General features: G+C 34.6%; 4 non-coding genes across 4 annotated transcripts in view; all 4 read left to right on the forward strand.

Annotated features, from left to right (window-relative positions):
- LOC119561950 overlaps positions 1 to 3,746 on the forward strand; it is a 3,971-nt gene extending 225 nt beyond the window's left edge. The window contains exon 1 of the ribosomal RNA XR_005221557.1: positions 1 to 3,746. This exon is cut by the window's left edge and continues 225 nt beyond it. This is a non-coding gene — a ribosomal RNA (large subunit ribosomal RNA).
- An 8,394-nt stretch (positions 3,747 to 12,140) lies between these two features.
- LOC119561933 lies at positions 12,141 to 14,135 on the forward strand. The gene has a single exon (XR_005221541.1). It is a non-coding gene; the product is annotated as a small subunit ribosomal RNA (ribosomal RNA).
- Positions 14,136 to 14,794: 659 nt separating this feature from the next.
- Positions 14,795 to 14,973, forward strand: LOC119561914. The gene has a single exon (XR_005221523.1). It is a non-coding gene; the product is annotated as a 5.8S ribosomal RNA (ribosomal RNA).
- Positions 14,974 to 15,374: 401 nt separating this feature from the next.
- LOC119561951 lies at positions 15,375 to 19,345 on the forward strand. Its single transcript, XR_005221558.1, has one exon. It is a non-coding gene; the product is annotated as a large subunit ribosomal RNA (ribosomal RNA).
- The last annotated feature ends 971 nt before the right edge of the window (positions 19,346 to 20,316 follow it).

Here is a 20,316-nt window from a genome sequence, read left to right on the forward strand (position 1 = left end):
AGAGGGTGCCAGGCCCGTATAACGTTAATGATTACTAGATGATGTTTCCAAAGAGTCGTGTTGCTTGATAGTGCAGCACTAAGTGGGTGGTAAACTCCATCTAAAACTAAATATAACCATGAGACCGATAGTAAACAAGTACCGTGAGGGAAAGTTGAAAAGAACTCTGAATAGAGAGTTAAACAGTACGTGAAACTGCTTAGAGGTTAAGCCCGATGAACCTGAATATCCGTTATGGAAAATTCATCATTAAAATTGTAATATTTAAACAATATTATGATAATAGTGTGCATTTTTTCCATATAAGGACATTGTAATCTATTAGCATACAAAATTTATCATAAAATATAACTTATAGTTTATTCAAATTAATTTGCTTGCATTTTAACACAGAATAAATGTTATTAATTTGATAAAGTGCTGATAGATTTATATGAATACAGTGCGTTAATTTTTCGGAATTATATAATGGCATAATTATCATTGATTTTTGTGTTTATTATATGCACTTGTATGATTAACAATGCGAAAGATTCAGGATACCTTCGGGACCCGTCTTGAAACACGGACCAAGGAGTCTAACATATGTGCAAGTTATTGGGATATAAACCTAATAGCGTAATTAACTTGACTAATAATGGGATTAGTTTTTTAACTATTTATAGCTAATTAACACAATCCCGGGGCGTTCTATATAGTTATGTATAATGATATTTATATTATTTATGCCTCTAACTGGAACGTACCTTGAGCATATATGCTGTGACCCGAAAGATGGTGAACTATACTTGATCAGGTTGAAGTCAGGGGAAACCCTGATGGAAGACCGAAACAGTTCTGACGTGCAAATCGATTGTCAGAATTGAGTATAGGGGCGAAAGACCAATCGAACCATCTAGTAGCTGGTTCCTTCCGAAGTTTCCCTCAGGATAGCTGGTGCATTTTAATGTTATATAAAATAATCTTATCTGGTAAAGCGAATGATTAGAGGCCTTAGGGTCGAAACGATCTTAACCTATTCTCAAACTTTAAATGGGTAAGAACCTTAACTTTCTTGATATGAAGTTCAAGGTTATGATATAATGTGCCCAGTGGGCCACTTTTGGTAAGCAGAACTGGCGCTGTGGGATGAACCAAACGTAATGTTACGGTGCCCAAATTAACAACTCATGCAGATACCATGAAAGGCGTTGGTTGCTTAAAACAGCAGGACGGTGATCATGGAAGTCGAAATCCGCTAAGGAGTGTGTAACAACTCACCTGCCGAAGCAACTAGCCCTTAAAATGGATGGCGCTTAAGTTGTATACCTATACATTACCGCTAAAGTAGATGATTTATATTACTTGTGATATAAATTTTGAAACTTTAGTGAGTAGGAAGGTACAATGGTATGCGTAGAAGTGTTTGGCGTAAGCCTGCATGGAGCTGCCATTGGTACAGATCTTGGTGGTAGTAGCAAATAATCGAATGAGACCTTGGAGGACTGAAGTGGAGAAGGGTTTCGTGTGAACAGTGGTTGATCACGAGTTAGTCGGTCCTAAGTTCAAGGCGAAAGCCGAAAATTTTCAAGTAAAACACAAATGCCATACAAATATAATTATATTATATAAATCAAGCTAATTAATATACTTGAATAATTTTGAACGAAAGGGAATACGGTTCCAATTCCGTAACCTGTTGAGTATCCGTTTGTTATTAAATATGGGCCTCGTGCTCATCCTGGCAACAGGAACGACCATAAAGAAGCCGTCGAGAGATATCGGAAGAGTTTTCTTTTCTGTTTTATAGCCGTACTACCATGGAAGTCTTTCGCAGAGAGATATGGTAGATGGGCTAGAAGAGCATGACATATACTGTTGTGTCGATATTTTCTCCTCGGACCTTGAAAATTTATGGTGGGGACACGCAAACTTCTCAACAGGCCGTACCAATATCCGCAGCTGGTCTCCAAGGTGAAGAGTCTCTAGTCGATAGAATAATGTAGGTAAGGGAAGTCGGCAAATTAGATCCGTAACTTCGGGATAAGGATTGGCTCTGAAGATTGAGATAGTCGGGCTTGATTGGGAAACAATAACATGGTTTATGTGCTCGTTCTGGGTAAATAGAGTGTCTGGCATTTATGTTGGTCACTTGTTCCCCGGATAGTTTAGTTACGTAGCCAATTGTGGAACTTTCTTGCTAAAATTTTTAAGAATACTAATTGGGTTAAACCAATTAGTTCTTATTAATTATAACGATTATCAATTAACAATCAATTCAGAACTGGCACGGACTTGGGGAATCCGACTGTCTAATTAAAACAAAGCATTGTGATGGCCCTAGCGGGTGTTGACACAATGTGATTTCTGCCCAGTGCTCTGAATGTCAAAGTGAAGAAATTCAAGTAAGCGCGGGTCAACGGCGGGAGTAACTATGACTCTCTTAAGGTAGCCAAATGCCTCGTCATCTAATTAGTGACGCGCATGAATGGATTAACGAGATTCCTACTGTCCCTATCTACTATCTAGCGAAACCACAGCCAAGGGAACGGGCTTGGAATAATTAGCGGGGAAAGAAGACCCTTTTGAGCTTGACTCTAATCTGGCAGTGTAAGGAGACATAAGAGGTGTAGAATAAGTGGGAGATATTAGACTTCGGTTTGGTATCGCCAATGAAATACCACTACTCTTATTGTTTCCTTACTTACTTGATTAAATGGAACGTGTATCATTTCCTAGCCATTATACGGATATATTTATTATATCTTATGGTATTGGGTTTTGATGCAAGCTTCTTGATCAAAGTATCACGAGTTTGTTATATAATCGCAAACAAATTCTTTAATAAAACGGTGCATTTATGTATTTTTGATTTGAAAATTTGGTATAACTCCAATTACTCAGGTATGATCCAATTCAAGGACATTGCCAGGTAGGGAGTTTGACTGGGGCGGTACATCTCTCAAATAATAACGGAGGTGTCCCAAGGCCAGCTCAGTGCGGACAGAAACCACACATAGAGCAAAAGGGCAAATGCTGACTTGATCTCGGTGTTCAGTACACACAGGGACAGCAAAAGCTCGGCCTATCGATCCTTTTGGTTTAAAGAGTTTTTAACAAGAGGTGTCAGAAAAGTTACCATAGGGATAACTGGCTTGTGGCGGCCAAGCGTTCATAGCGACGTCGCTTTTTGATCCTTCGATGTCGGCTCTTCCTATCATTGTGAAGCAAAATTCACCAAGCGTTGGATTGTTCACCCATGCAAGGGAACGTGAGCTGGGTTTAGACCGTCGTGAGACAGGTTAGTTTTACCCTACTAATGACAAAACGTTGTTGCGACAGCATTCCTGCGTAGTACGAGAGGAACCGCAGGTACGGACCAATGGCACAATACTTGTTCGAGCGAACAGTGGTATGACGCTACGTCCGTTGGATTATGCCTGAACGCCTCTAAGGTCGTATCCGTGCTGGACTGCAATGATAAATAAGGGGCAATTTGCATTGTATGGCTTCTAAACCATTTAAAGTTTATAATTTACTTTATAAACGACAATGGATGTGATGCCAATGTAATTTGTAACATAGTAAATTGGGAGGATCTTTGATCACCTGATGCCGCGCTAGTTACATATAAAAGCATTATTTAATACAATGACAAAGCCTAGAATCAATTGTAAACGACTTTTGTAACAGGCAAGGTGTTGTAAGTGGTTGAGCAGCTGCCATACTGCGATCCACTGAAGCTTATCCTTTGCTTGATGATTCGATAATAAAGATGTTGCAAGCGGGCATAATCATTATGCTTGCTTGCAGCATCGCACGCCACTTTGTTTGTGGTGTGTAAGGTAGGGAAGAAGAAATATAAAAGACCTAAATTGGAAACATCAATATATAAGTAAATATTGAACAAACAAAATGTATCGTCATCTTATTAGTGACGCGATGATAAAGTGGCAAACATATTCCATGTATAAATATTCCTATGGTATTAAAATTCAAGTAAAGAGGACATATATAAAAGTTTGTATATATGGTTCATTCAATGGTAGCAGCGGTTGGTTGGTTGGTGTCTGCTCCTCTTATTGTTCAAAACTTATGTTATGGTAGCAAGTCTATATCGTCATATTATTAGTGACGCGAAAAAGTAGTGGCAAAACATATTCCATGTATAAATAAATATTCCTATGGTATTGAAATTCAAGTAAAGAGGCCATTCAAGTAAAGAGGACTTATATAAATATAAGTATATATAATGGTAGCAGCGCGGTTGGTTGGTTGGTGTGTCTGCTCCTCTTATTGTTCAAAACTTATGTTATGGTAGCAAGACTGTATCGTCATATTATTAGTGACGCGAAAAAGTAGTGGCAAAACATATTCCATGTATAAATATTCCTATGGTATTGAAATTCAACTAAAGAGGACATATAAAATTACTATCAATGGTAGCAGTGGTTGGTTGGTTGGTGGTTGGTTGGCGGCTGCTCCTATTATTGTTCAAGACTTATGTTATGGTAGCAAGTCTGTATCGTCATATTAATTATTAGTGACGCGAAAAAGTAGTGGAAATCATATTCCATGTATAAATAGATTCCTATGGTAATGAAATTTTCAAGTAAAGAGAGGACCATTCAAGTAAGAGGACATATAAAAAGTAAGTATATGTTCCTCCAATGGTAGCAGTGGTTGGTTGGTTGGCGGCTGATCCTCTTATTGTTCAAAACTTATTTTATCAATATGAGTTTGGCAATACAATAAAGAAGACCAATCTAATCCATATAAAACTAAATGTATTATATGGATATGCTTAGGAAACCCATATATTCATAAAAAAAAATTATGTATAGAAAATTATACATATATCTTTTATATAAATGAATCGTATGGATATCGCCTTATGGTAGGTATAATAACTTTTTAAGGCATAATAATGTATAATATAGAAAATATACATTGAAATATAAATGCATTTTTATAGATATGGCGGCATATAAGTGCCATATACACAAGAATAAATAATAGAATTTACCAATATATAATTAAAATGAGATATATAAACCTAGTGAGGGGCTGCACTAGTATATGAATCGTATGGATATGGCTTATAGGTATAATACCTATAAGGCATAATAATGTATAATATAATAAATATAAATTAAGATATGAATGAATTATATAAATATGGCATAGAAATGCCATATACATACATAAGAATAAATGGTAGAATTTACCCATATATCACTGAAACACGATATATAAACCTAATGATAGCTGGCACTAGTACTGTAAACATGCACGCAATAGTGCGTGGGGTAAAAAACTACTATAGGGAGGTGGTCGTTGGCGGGCCCCTCCTCGTATTGGTCAAAACTTATGTTATGCATATGAATTTGTCAATACTATATAGAACGCCAAGCATATCCATATAAACTATGGATATGCATAGAAATCCATACAAAAGTAAAAAAAAATTATGTATAGAAAAATATACATATATTTATATAAGTGAATCGTATGGATATGGCTTATAGGTATAATACCTATAAGGCATAATAATGTATAACAAGTAAATATACATTGAAATGTGAATGCATTGTATGGATATGGCATATAAATGCCATATATATAGAAATAAATTGTATATCAATGATATAACAATTATAAACCTAGTGAGGGGCGGCACTAGTGAATGAATCGTATGGATATGGCTTATAGGTATAATACCTATAAGGCATAATAATGTATAATATAATAAATATACATTAAGATATGAATGGATTGTATAAATATGGCATAGAAATGCCATATACATAAGAATAAATGGTAGAATTTACCCATATATCACTGAAACACGATATATAAACCTAGTGATAGCTGGCACTAGTACTGTAAACAGGCACGCAATAGTGCGTGGGGTAAAAAACTACTATAGGGAGGTGGTCGTTGGCGGGCCCCTCCTCGTATTGGTCAAAACTTATGTTATGCATATGAATTTGTCAATACTATATAGAACGCCAAGCATATCCATATAAACTATGGATATGCATAGAAATCCATACAAAAGTAAAAAAAAATTATGTATAGAAAAATATACATATATTTATATAAGTGAATCGTATGGATATGGCTTATAGGTATAATACCTATAAGGCATAATAATGTATAACAAGTAAATATACATTGAAATGTGAATGCATTGTATGGATATGGCATATAAATGCCATATATATAGAAATAAATTGTATATCAATGATATAACAATTATAAACCTAGTGAGGGGCGGCACTAGTGAATGAATCGTATGGATATGGCTTATAGGTATAATACCTATAAGGCATAATAATGTATAATATAATAAATATACATTAAGATATGAATGGATTGTATAAATATGGCATAGAAATGCCATATACATAAGAATAAATGGTAGAATTTACCCATATATCACTGAAACACGATATATAAACCTAGTGATAGCTGGCACTAGTACTGTAAACAGGCACGCAATAGTGCGTGGGGTAAAAAACTACTATAGGGAGGTGGTCGTTGGCGGGCCCCTCCTCGTATTGGTCAAAACTTATGTTATGCATATGAATTTGTCAATACTATATAGAACGCCAAGCATATCCATATAAACTATGGATATGCATAGAAAACCATACAAAAGTAAAAAAAAATTATGTATAGAAAAATATACATATATTTATATAAGTGAATCGTATGGATATGGCTTATAGGTATAATACCTATAAGGCATAATAATGTATAACAAGTAAATATACATTGAAATGTGAATGCATTGTATGGATATGGCATATAAATGCCATATATATAGAAATAAATTGTATATCAATGATATAACAATTATAAACCTAGTGAGGGGCGGCACTAGTGAATGAATCGTATGGATATGGCTTATAGGTATAATACCTATAAGGCATAATAATGTATAATATAATAAATATACATTAAGATATGAATGGATTGTATAAATATGGCATAGAAATGCCATATACATAAGAATAAATGGTAGAATTTACCCATATATCACTGAAACACGATATATAAACCTAGTGATAGCTGGCACTAGTACTGTAAACAGGCACGCAATAGTGCGTGGGGTAAAAAACTACTATAGGGAGGTGGTCGTTGGCGGGCCCCTCCTCGTATTGGTCAAAACTTATGTTATGCATATGAATTTGTCAATACTATATAGAACGCCAAGCATATCCATATAAACTATGGATATGCATAGAAAACCATACAAAAGTAAAAAAAAATTATGTATAGAAAAATATACATATATTTATATAAGTGAATCGTATGGATATGGCTTATAGGTATAATACCTATAAGGCATAATAATGTATAACAAGTAAATATACATTGAAATGTGAATGCATTGTATGGATATGGCATATAAATGCCATATATATAGAAATAAATTGTATATCAATGATATAACAATTATAAACCTAGTGAGGGGCGGCACTAGTGAATGAATCGTATGGATATGGCTTATAGGTATAATACCTATAAGGCATAATAATGTATAATATAATAAATATACATTAAGATATGAATGGATTGTATAAATATGGCATAGAAATGCCATATACATAAGAATAAATGGTAGAATTTACCCATATATCACTGAAACACGATATATAAACCTAGTGATAGCTGGCACTAGTACTGTAAACAGGCACGCAATAGTGCGTGGGGTAAAAAACTACTATAGGGAGGTGGTCGTTGGCGGGCCCCTCCTCGTATTGGTCAAAACTTATGTTATGCATATGAATTTGTCAATACTATATAGAACGCCAAGCATATCCATATAAACTATGGATATGCATAGAAATCCATACAAAAGTAAAAAAAAATTATGTATAGAAAAATATACATATATTTATATAAGTGAATCGTATGGATATGGCTTATAGGTATAATACCTATAAGGCATAATAATGTATAACAAGTAAATATACATTGAAATGTGAATGCATTGTATGGATATGGCATATAAATGCCATATATATAGAAATAAATTGTATATCAATGATATAACAATTATAAACCTAGTGAGGGGCGGCACTAGTGAATGAATCGTATGGATATGGCTTATAGGTATAATACCTATAAGGCATAATAATGTATAATATAATAAATATACATTAAGATATGAATGGATTGTATAAATATGGCATAGAAATGCCATATACATAAGAATAAATGGTAGAATTTACCCATATATCACTGAAACACGATATATAAACCTAGTGATAGCTGGCACTAGTACTGTAAACAGGCACGCAATAGTGCGTGGGGTAAAAAACTACTATAGGGAGGTGGTCGTTGGCGGGCCCCTCCTCGTATTGGTCAAAACTTATGTTATGCATATGAATTTGTCAATACTATATAGAACGCCAAGCATATCCATATAAACTATGGATATGCATAGAAAACCATACAAAAGTAAAAAAAAATTATGTATAGAAAAATATACATATATTTATATAAGTGAATCGTATGGATATGGCTTATAGGTATAATACCTATAAGGCATAATAATGTATAACAAGTAAATATACATTGAAATGTGAATGCATTGTATGGATATGGCATATAAATGCCATATATATAGAAATAAATTGTATATCAATGATATAACAATTATAAACCTAGTGAGGGGCGGCACTAGTGAATGAATCGTATGGATATGGCTTATAGGTATAATACCTATAAGGCATAATAATGTATAATATAATAAATATACATTAAGATATGAATGGATTGTATAAATATGGCATAGAAATGCCATATACATAAGAATAAATGGTAGAATTTACCCATATATCACTGAAACACGATATATAAACCTAGTGATAGCTGGCACTAGTACTGTAAACAGGCACGCAATAGTGCGTGGGGTAAAAAACTACTATAGGGAGGTGGTCGTTGGCGGGCCCCTCCTCGTATTGGTCAAAACTTATGTTATGCATATGAATTTGTCAATACTATATAGAACGCCAAGCATATCCATATAAACTATGGATATGCATAGAAAACCATACAAAAGTAAAAAAAAATTATGTATAGAAAAATATACATATATTTATATAAGTGAATCGTATGGATATGGCTTATAGGTATAATACCTATAAGGCATAATAATGTATAACAAGTAAATATACATTGAAATGTGAATGCATTGTATGGATATGGCATATAAATGCCATATATATAGAAATAAATTGTATATCAATGATATAACAATTATAAACCTAGTGAGGGGCGGCACTAGTGAATGAATCGTATGGATATGGCTTATAGGTATAATACCTATAAGGCATAATAATGTATAATATAATAAATATACATTAAGATATGAATGGATTGTATAAATATGGCATAGAAATGCCATATACATAAGAATAAATGGTAGAATTTACCCATATATCACTGAAACACGATATATAAACCTAGTGATAGCTGGCACTAGTACTGTAAACAGGCACGCAATAGTGCGTGGGGTAAAAAACTACTATAGGGAGGTGGTCGTTGGCGGGCCCCTCCTCGTATTGGTCAAAACTTATGTTATGCATATGAATTTGTCAATACTATATAGAACGCCAAGCATATCCATATAAACTATGGATATGCATAGAAATCCATACAAAAGTAAAAAAAAATTATGTATAGAAAAAAATATACATATATTTATATAAGTGAATCGTATGGATATGGCTTATAGGTATAATACCTATAAGGCATAATAATGTATAACAAGTAAATATACATTGAAATGTGAATGCATTGTATGGATATGGCATATAAATGCCATATATATAGAAATAAATTGTATATCAATGATATAACAATTATAAACCTAGTGAGGGGCGGCACTAGTGAATGAATCGTATGGATATGGCTTATAGGTATAATACCTATAAGGCATAATAATGTATAATATAATAAATATACATTAAGATATGAATGGATTGTATAAATATGGCATAGAAATGCCATATACATAAGAATAAATGGTAGAATTTACCCATATATCACTGAAACACGATATATAAACCTAGTGATAGCTGGCACTAGTACTGTAAACAGGCACGCAATAGTGCGTGGGGTAAAAAACTACTATAGGGAGGTGGTCGTTGGCGGGCCCCTCCTCGTATTGGTCAAAACTTATGTTATGCATATGAATTTGTCAATACTATATAGAACGCCAAGCATATCCATATAAACTATGGATATGCATAGAAATCCATACAAAAATAAAAAAAAATTATGTATAGAAAAATATACATATATTTATATAAGTGAATCGTATGGATATGGCTTATAGGTATAATACCTATAAGGCATAATAATGTATAACAAGTAAATATACATTGAAATGTGAATGCATTGTATGGATATGGCATATAAATGCCATATATATAGAAATAAATTGTATATCAATGATATAACAATTATAAACCTAGTGAGGGGCGGCACTAGTGAATGAATCGTATGGATATGGCTTATAGGTATAATACCTATAAGGCATAATAATGTATAATATAATAAATATACATTAAGATATGAATGGATTGTATAAATATGGCATAGAAATGCCATATACATAAGAATAAATGGTAGAATTTACCCATATATCACTGAAACATGATATATAAACCTAGTGATAGCTGGCACTAGTACTGTAAACAGGCACGCAGTAGTGCGTGGGGTAAAAAACTACTATAGGGAGGTGGTCGTTGGCGGGCCCCTCCTCGTATTGGTCAAAACTTATGTTATGCGTAAACATATGATTTTGTCAATACTATAAAGAAAACTTGTTTTGTACATACAAAACTAAATGAATTATATGGATATTGAAAAATAAATGGCATTATATCCATATAATGAAAATATACTTGTATTCTCTTATTATAAGAGAGAATACCGTATAGTTGGTTGGCAAAGACAATTGAAAATACCCGAATTGCAGATGATGGGTTCAAAAACTACTATAGGGTGGTGTAGCAAATAATATGAAGATGATATATCCATATAATGGATATACACTAGTATTCTCTTATTATAATAGAGAATACCATATAAATGGTTGGCAAAGACAATTGAAAATACCCGAATTGAAGTTGACGGGTTCAAAAACTATTATAGGGTGATGTAGCAAATAAAATAATGAAGATATATCCATATAATGGAATTATATGTGTATTCTCTTATTATATGAGAGAGTACCAAACGGTTGATTGGCAAAGACAATTGAAAATACCCGAATTAAAGATATTGGGTCCAAAAACTACTATAGGATGGTCAATGGGCCGGCCATCTACTATTGACGTGACAAAATACTGTCTGTCGGTAGAGAAGATATTAATCCGTCAAATTTGTTTCTTTATTCATTTATGAATATGAGACTTGGCTCCACGGTTAATATTTTAAGCCCAAAGATAATAATGTTGAAACAAAGGCCAAGGTTTCTATTATACATAGAATAACAAATTGTTTCCGAACTTTATCGTTAATCCAAATAAATAATTACAATTGAGGCAGGCTAATAATGATATATATTTTGTATTGATAATCTTGATATATATGTATATTGGTCTGCCATTATCACATACTGAGTTATGTGATAATTCCCTGCGGGGATAAATTAAAAGAGGTGTCCCTATATTAAAAGAAAATAATATATATATATATTATTTTTTCTAACGTACATATCATATATGCGCTCGGTTTTATATTATATATTACCAAAGAGTCTTATATGAATATATACAGATAAATTTTAAATTTATCATCAAAATACAAATGATTTAATTCAATATTTTATATTGGTTAAACAAAAATTGTACATGTGTGGATACAATAATGACGTATGTCGAACAAAAAAGATATTTTAGAATGAAATATGCAAATATAAAGAAAATTATTACGTATTACGAAAAAAAATATTGTGTTTTTAACATCAATAATTAAAAAACTTGTTATTATTAGTGGCGGAACAAGTATATATTGTGAAAACAACAAACGTATACGAATGCTATATAAAAATGGCCGTATTCGATAGAAAACAATCTATAAAATTTATATTGCTAATTTCTATTCAAAAATATGAATGAAATATGAATAAAAACATTATTCTGGTTGATCCTGCCAGTAGTTATATGCTTGTCTCAAAGATTAAGCCATGCATGTCTAAGTACACACGAATTAAAAGTGAAACCGCAAAAGGCTCATTATATCAGTTATGGTTCCTTAGATCGTTAACAGTTACTTGGATAACTGTGGTAATTCTAGAGCTAATACATGCAATTAAAACATGAACCTTATGGGACATGTGCTTTTATTAGGCTAAAACCAAGCGATCGCAAGATCGTTATATTGGTTGAACTCTAGATAACATGCAGATCGTATGGTCTTGTACCGACGACAGATCTTTCAAATGTCTGCCCTATCAACTTTTGATGGTAGTATCTAGGACTACCATGGTTGCAACGGGTAACGGGGAATCAGGGTTCGATTCCGGAGAGGGAGCCTGAGAAACGGCTACCACATCTAAGGAAGGCAGCAGGCGCGTAAATTACCCACTCCCAGCTCGGGGAGGTAGTGACGAAAAATAACAATACAGGACTCATATCCGAGGCCCTGTAATTGGAATGAGTACACTTTAAATCCTTTAACAAGGACCAATTGGAGGGCAAGTCTGGTGCCAGCAGCCGCGGTAATTCCAGCTCCAATAGCGTATATTAAAGTTGTTGCGGTTAAAACGTTCGTAGTTGAACTTGTGCTTCATACGGGTAGTACAACTTACAATTGTGGTTAGTACTATACCTTTATGTATGTAAGCGTATTACCGGTGGAGTTCTTACATGTGCTTAGATACTTGTATTTTTTCATATGTTCCTCCTATTTAAAAACCTGCATTAGTGCTCTTAAACGAGTGTTATTGTGGGCCGGTACAATTACTTTGAACAAATTAGAGTGCTTAAAGCAGGCTTCAAATGCCTGAATATTCTGTGCATGGGATAATGAAATAAGACCTCTGTTCTGCTTTCATTGGTTTTCAGATCAAGAGGTAATGATTAATAGAAGCAGTTTGGGGGCATTAGTATTACGACGCGAGAGGTGAAATTCTTGGACCGTCGTAAGACTAACTTAAGCGAAAGCATTTGCCAAAGATGTTTTCATTAATCAAGAACGAAAGTTAGAGGTTCGAAGGCGATCAGATACCGCCCTAGTTCTAACCATAAACGATGCCAGCTAGCAATTGGGTGTAGCTACTTTTATGGCTCTCTCAGTCGCTTCCCGGGAAACCAAAGCTTTTGGGCTCCGGGGGAAGTATGGTTGCAAAGCTGAAACTTAAAGGAATTGACGGAAGGGCACCACCAGGAGTGGAGCCTGCGGCTTAATTTGACTCAACACGGGAAAACTTACCAGGTCCGAACATAAGTGTGTAAGACAGATTGATAGCTCTTTCTCGAATCTATGGGTGGTGGTGCATGGCCGTTCTTAGTTCGTGGAGTGATTTGTCTGGTTAATTCCGATAACGAACGAGACTCAAATATATTAAATAGATATCTTCAGGATTATGGTGTTGAAGCTTATATAGCCTTCATTCATGGTGGCAGTAAAATGTTTATTGTGTTTGAATGTGTTTATATAAGTGGAGCCGTACCTGTTGGTTTGTCCCATTATAAGGACACTAGCTTCTTAAATGGACAAATTGCGTCTAGCAATAATGAGATTGAGCAATAACAGGTCTGTGATGCCCTTAGATGTCCTGGGCTGCACGCGCGCTACAATGAAAGTATCAACGTGTATTTCCTAGACCGAGAGGTCCGGGTAAACCGCTGAACCACTTTCATGCTTGGGATTGTGAACTGAAACTGTTCACATGAACTTGGAATTCCCAGTAAGTGTGAGTCATTAACTCGCATTGATTACGTCCCTGCCCTTTGTACACACCGCCCGTCGCTACTACCGATTGAATTATTTAGTGAGGTCTCCGGACGTGATCACTGTGACGCCTTGTGTGTTACGGTTGTTTCGCAAAAGTTGACCGAACTTGATTATTTAGAGGAAGTAAAAGTCGTAACAAGGTTTCCGTAGGTGAACCTGCGGAAGGATCATTATTGTTTAATATCCTTACCGTTAATAAAAAAATTTGTTTTTATTATAATAATATAATATATTATAGTAATACAAATAAAATATAAATTGCCAAAAATATGATCTTTTATAGATCAAATATAAAATTTCGAACAAGCAAATCGAAATAATAATTGTAATAATAAATATATTATTGCATTAAATAAGAGATAAATAAATAAGCAAAAGCAAACAAATAACAAATTCGAACAAGCAAATCGAAATTATTAAATTTATTTAATATTATTATTATATTGTATATTAAATGCAATTAATTAATAAAACACTGTGTGTATATGGACCATAATATACACGCGTTGCGATATGTATTGTTCATCTCAGTTATGCGCATACATTGGATAATGCAACAACCTAAAATGTACAATGTTGTACCTGATTATTACAGGTTAATGTTTTATATAAATTTCAATATATATCGCTAAAAAAAAGTATTAATACCGTAAATGCCATTTAAAAAATACTTGATATATTATTGGTTATATGAAACTAAGACATTTCGCAGCATTCGTTTTAGGTATAAAAATCAATTTATTGAAGGAATTGATATATGCCAGTAAAATGGTGTATTTTTAATTTCTTTCAATAAAAACATATATGACAAAATTACCAAACCAATATATAAAACTCTAAGCGGTGGATCACTCGGCTCATGGGTCGATGAAGAACGCAGCAAACTGTGCGTCATCGTGTGAACTGCAGGACACATGAACATCGACATTTTGAACGCATATCGCAGTCCATGCTGTTATGTACTTTAATTAATTTTATAGTGCTGCTTGGACTACATATGGTTGAGGGTTGTAAGACTATGCTAATTAAGTTGTTTATATAAATTTTATAATGAAATTTTATAAGCATATGGTATATTATTGGATAATAATAATTTAATTATTATATTATTCATAATATTAACAAATATATGAAAAACATTATCTCACATTAGTAAATAATTTGAATGTGAAAAACGAAGAGAAATATTTTCTTTTTCAATCAAATAATACTGAGAAATGTCTAGCATAAAAAATTTATCTAGAATTGTCTCTTATTAAAGATTAGTAAATAGAAAGCCGTTGACAATATTATTATTCTTCGTTGATTCGTTAGACCAAACAAATGCCATACAAATATATAAAATATATAACGAATTTAATAAAATGTTTTATCATTATATATAAAGAATTAATTGCAAAAAAAGTTATACACAACCTCAACTCATATGGGACTACCCCCTGAATTTAAGCATATTAATTAGGGGAGGAAAAGAAACTAACCAGGATTTTCTTAGTAGCGGCGAGCGAAAAGAAATCAGTTCAGCACTAAGTCACTTTGTCTATATGGCAAATGTGAGATGCAGTGTATGGAGCGTCAATATTCTAGTATGAGAAATTAACGATTTAAGTCCTTCTTAAATGAGGCCATTTACCCATAGAGGGTGCCAGGCCCGTATAACGTTAATGATTACTAGATGATGTTTCCAAAGAGTCGTGTTGCTTGATAGTGCAGCACTAAGTGGGTGGTAAACTCCATCTAAAACTAAATATAACCATGAGACCGATAGTAAACAAGTACCGTGAGGGAAAGTTGAAAAGAACTCTGAATAGAGAGTTAAACAGTACGTGAAACTGCTTAGAGGTTAAGCCCGATGAACCTGAATATCCGTTATGGAAAATTCATCATTAAAATTGTAATATTTAAACAATATTATGATAATAGTGTGCATTTTTTCCATATAAGGACATTGTAATCTATTAGCATACAAAATTTATCATAAAATATAACTTATAGTTTATTCAAATTAATTTGCTTGCATTTTAACACAGAATAAATGTTATTAATTTGATAAAGTGCTGATAGATTTATATGAATACAGTGCGTTAATTTTTCGGAATTATATAATGGCATAATTATCATTGATTTTTGTGTTTATTATATGCACTTGTATGATTAACAATGCGAAAGATTCAGGATACCTTCGGGACCCGTCTTGAAACACGGACCAAGGAGTCTAACATATGTGCAAGTTATTGGGATATAAACCTAATAGCGTAATTAACTTGACTAATAATGGGATTAGTTTTTTAACTATTTATAGCTAATTAACACAATCCCGGGGCGTTCTATATAGTTATGTATAATGATATTTATATTATTTATGCCTCTAACTGGAACGTACCTTGAGCATATATGCTGTGACCCGAAAGATGGTGAACTATACTTGATCAGGTTGAAGTCAGGGGAAACCCTGATGGAAGACCGAAACAGTTCTGACGTGCAAATCGATTGTCAGAATTGAGTATAGGGGCGAAAGACCAATCGAACCATCTAGTAGCTGGTTCCTTCCGAAGTTTCCCTCAGGATAGCTGGTGCATTTTAATGTTATATAAAATAATCTTATCTGGTAAAGCGAATGATTAGAGGCCTTAGGGTCGAAACGATCTTAACCTATTCTCAAACTTTAAATGGGTAAGAACCTTAACTTTCTTGATATGAAGTTCAAGGTTATGATATAATGTGCCCAGTGGGCCACTTTTGGTAAGCAGAACTGGCGCTGTGGGATGAACCAAACGTAATGTTACGGTGCCCAAATTAACAACTCATGCAGATACCATGAAAGGCGTTGGTTGCTTAAAACAGCAGGACGGTGATCATGGAAGTCGAAATCCGCTAAGGAGTGTGTAACAACTCACCTGCCGAAGCAACTAGCCCTTAAAATGGATGGCGCTTAAGTTGTATACCTATACATTACCGCTAAAGTAGATGATTTATATTACTTGTGATATAAATTTTGAAACTTTAGTGAGTAGGAAGGTACAATGGTATGCGTAGAAGTGTTTGGCGTAAGCCTGCATGGAGCTGCCATTGGTACAGATCTTGGTGGTAGTAGCAAATAATCGAATGAGACCTTGGAGGACTGAAGTGGAGAAGGGTTTCGTGTGAACAGTGGTTGATCACGAGTTAGTCGGTCCTAAGTTCAAGGCGAAAGCCGAAAATTTTCAAGTAAAACACAAATGCCATACAAATATAATTATATTATATAAATCAAGCTAATTAATATACTTGAATAATTTTGAACGAAAGGGAATACGGTTCCAATTCCGTAACCTGTTGAGTATCCGTTTGTTATTAAATATGGGCCTCGTGCTCATCCTGGCAACAGGAACGACCATAAAGAAGCCGTCGAGAGATATCGGAAGAGTTTTCTTTTCTGTTTTATAGCCGTACTACCATGGAAGTCTTTCGCAGAGAGATATGGTAGATGGGCTAGAAGAGCATGACATATACTGTTGTGTCGATATTTTCTCCTCGGACCTTGAAAATTTATGGTGGGGACACGCAAACTTCTCAACAGGCCGTACCAATATCCGCAGCTGGTCTCCAAGGTGAAGAGTCTCTAGTCGATAGAATAATGTAGGTAAGGGAAGTCGGCAAATTAGATCCGTAACTTCGGGATAAGGATTGGCTCTGAAGATTGAGATAGTCGGGCTTGATTGGGAAACAATAACATGGTTTATGTGCTCGTTCTGGGTAAATAGAGTGTCTGGCATTTATGTTGGTCACTTGTTCCCCGGATAGTTTAGTTACGTAGCCAATTGTGGAACTTTCTTGCTAAAATTTTTAAGAATACTAATTGGGTTAAACCAATTAGTTCTTATTAATTATAACGATTATCAATTAACAATCAATTCAGAACTGGCACGGACTTGGGGAATCCGACTGTCTAATTAAAACAAAGCATTGTGATGGCCCTAGCGGGTGTTGACACAATGTGATTTCTGCCCAGTGCTCTGAATGTCAAAGTGAAGAAATTCAAGTAAGCGCGGGTCAACGGCGGGAGTAACTATGACTCTCTTAAGGTAGCCAAATGCCTCGTCATCTAATTAGTGACGCGCATGAATGGATTAACGAGATTCCTACTGTCCCTATCTACTATCTAGCGAAACCACAGCCAAGGGAACGGGCTTGGAATAATTAGCGGGGAAAGAAGACCCTTTTGAGCTTGACTCTAATCTGGCAGTGTAAGGAGACATAAGAGGTGTAGAATAAGTGGGAGATATTAGACTTCGGTTTGGTATCGCCAATGAAATACCACTACTCTTATTGTTTCCTTACTTACTTGATTAAATGGAACGTGTATCATTTCCTAGCCATTATACGGATATATTTATTATATCTTATGGTATTGGGTTTTGATGCAAGCTTCTTGATCAAAGTATCACGAGTTTGTTATATAATCGCAAACAAATTCTTTAATAAAACGGTGCATTTATGTATTTTTGATTTGAAAATTTGGTATAACTCCAATTACTCAGGTATGATCCAATTCAAGGACATTGCCAGGTAGGGAGTTTGACTGGGGCGGTACATCTCTCAAATAATAACGGAGGTGTCCCAAGGCCAGCTCAGTGCGGACAGAAACCACACATAGAGCAAAAGGGCAAATGCTGACTTGATCTCGGTGTTCAGTACACACAGGGACAGCAAAAGCTCGGCCTATCGATCCTTTTGGTTTAAAGAGTTTTTAACAAGAGGTGTCAGAAAAGTTACCATAGGGATAACTGGCTTGTGGCGGCCAAGCGTTCATAGCGACGTCGCTTTTTGATCCTTCGATGTCGGCTCTTCCTATCATTGTGAAGCAAAATTCACCAAGCGTTGGATTGTTCACCCATGCAAGGGAACGTGAGCTGGGTTTAGACCGTCGTGAGACAGGTTAGTTTTACCCTACTAATGACAAAACGTTGTTGCGACAGCATTCCTGCGTAGTACGAGAGGAACCGCAGGTACGGACCAATGGCACAATACTTGTTCGAGCGAACAGTGGTATGACGCTACGTCCGTTGGATTATGCCTGAACGCCTCTAAGGTCGTATCCGTGCTGGACTGCAATGATAAATAAGGGGCAATTTGCATTGTATGGCTTCTAAACCATTTAAAGTTTATAATTTACTTTATAAACGACAATGGATGTGATGCCAATGTAATTTGTAACATAGTAAATTGGGAGGATCTTTGATCACCTGATGCCGCGCTAGTTACATATAAAAGCATTATTTAATACAATGACAAAGCCTAGAATCAATTGTAAACGACTTTTGTAACAGGCAAGGTGTTGTAAGTGGTTGAGCAGCTGCCATACTGCGATCCACTGAAGCTTATCCTTTGCTTGATGATTCGATAATAAAGATGTTGCAAGCGGGCATAATCATTATGCTTGCTTGCAGCATCGCACGCCACTTTGTTTGTGGTGTGTAAGGTAGGGAAGAAGAAATATAAAAGACCTAAATTGGAAACATCAATATATAAGTAAATATTGAACAAACAAAATGTATCGTCATCTTATTAGTGACGCGATGATAAAGTGGCAAACATATTCCATGTATAAATATTCCTATGGTATTAAAATTCAAGTAAAGAGGACATATATAAAAGTTTGTATATATGGTTCATTCAATGGTAGCAGCGGTTGGTTGGTTGGTGTCTGCTCCTCTTATTGTTCAAAACTTATGTTATGGTAGCAAGTCTATATCGTCATATTATTAGTGACGCGAAAAAGTAGTGGCAAAACATATTCCATGTATAAATAAATATTCCTATGGTATTGAAATTCAAGTAAAGAGGCCATTCAAGTAAAGAGGACTTATATAAATATAAGTATATATAATGGTAGCAGCGCGGTTGGTTGGTTGGTGTGTCTGCTCCTCTTATTGTTCAAAACTTATGTTATGGTAGCAAGACTGTATCGTCATATTATTAGTGACGCGAAAAAGTAGTGGCAAAACATATTCCATGTATAAATATTCCTATGGTATTGAAATTCAACTAAAGAGGACATATAAAATTACTATCAATGGTAGCAGTGGTTGGTTGGTTGGTGGTTGGTTGGCGGCTGCTCCTATTATTGTTCAAGACTTATGTTATGGTAGCAAGTCTGTATCGTCATATTAATTATTAGTGACGCGAAAAAGTAGTGGAAATCATATTCCATGTATAAATAGATTCCTATGGTAATGAAATTTTCAAGTAAAGAGAGGACCATTCAAGTAAGAGGACATATAAAAAGTAAGTATATGTTCCTCCAATGGTAGCAGTGGTTGGTTGGTTGGCGGCTGATCCTCTTATTGTTCAAAACTTATTTTATCAATATGA

The sequence above is a fragment of the Drosophila subpulchrella genome, unplaced genomic scaffold, assembly GCF_014743375.2.
Source record: "Drosophila subpulchrella strain 33 F10 #4 breed RU33 unplaced genomic scaffold, RU_Dsub_v1.1 Primary Assembly Seq387, whole genome shotgun sequence".
Taxonomy (NCBI): domain Eukaryota; kingdom Metazoa; phylum Arthropoda; class Insecta; order Diptera; family Drosophilidae; genus Drosophila; species Drosophila subpulchrella.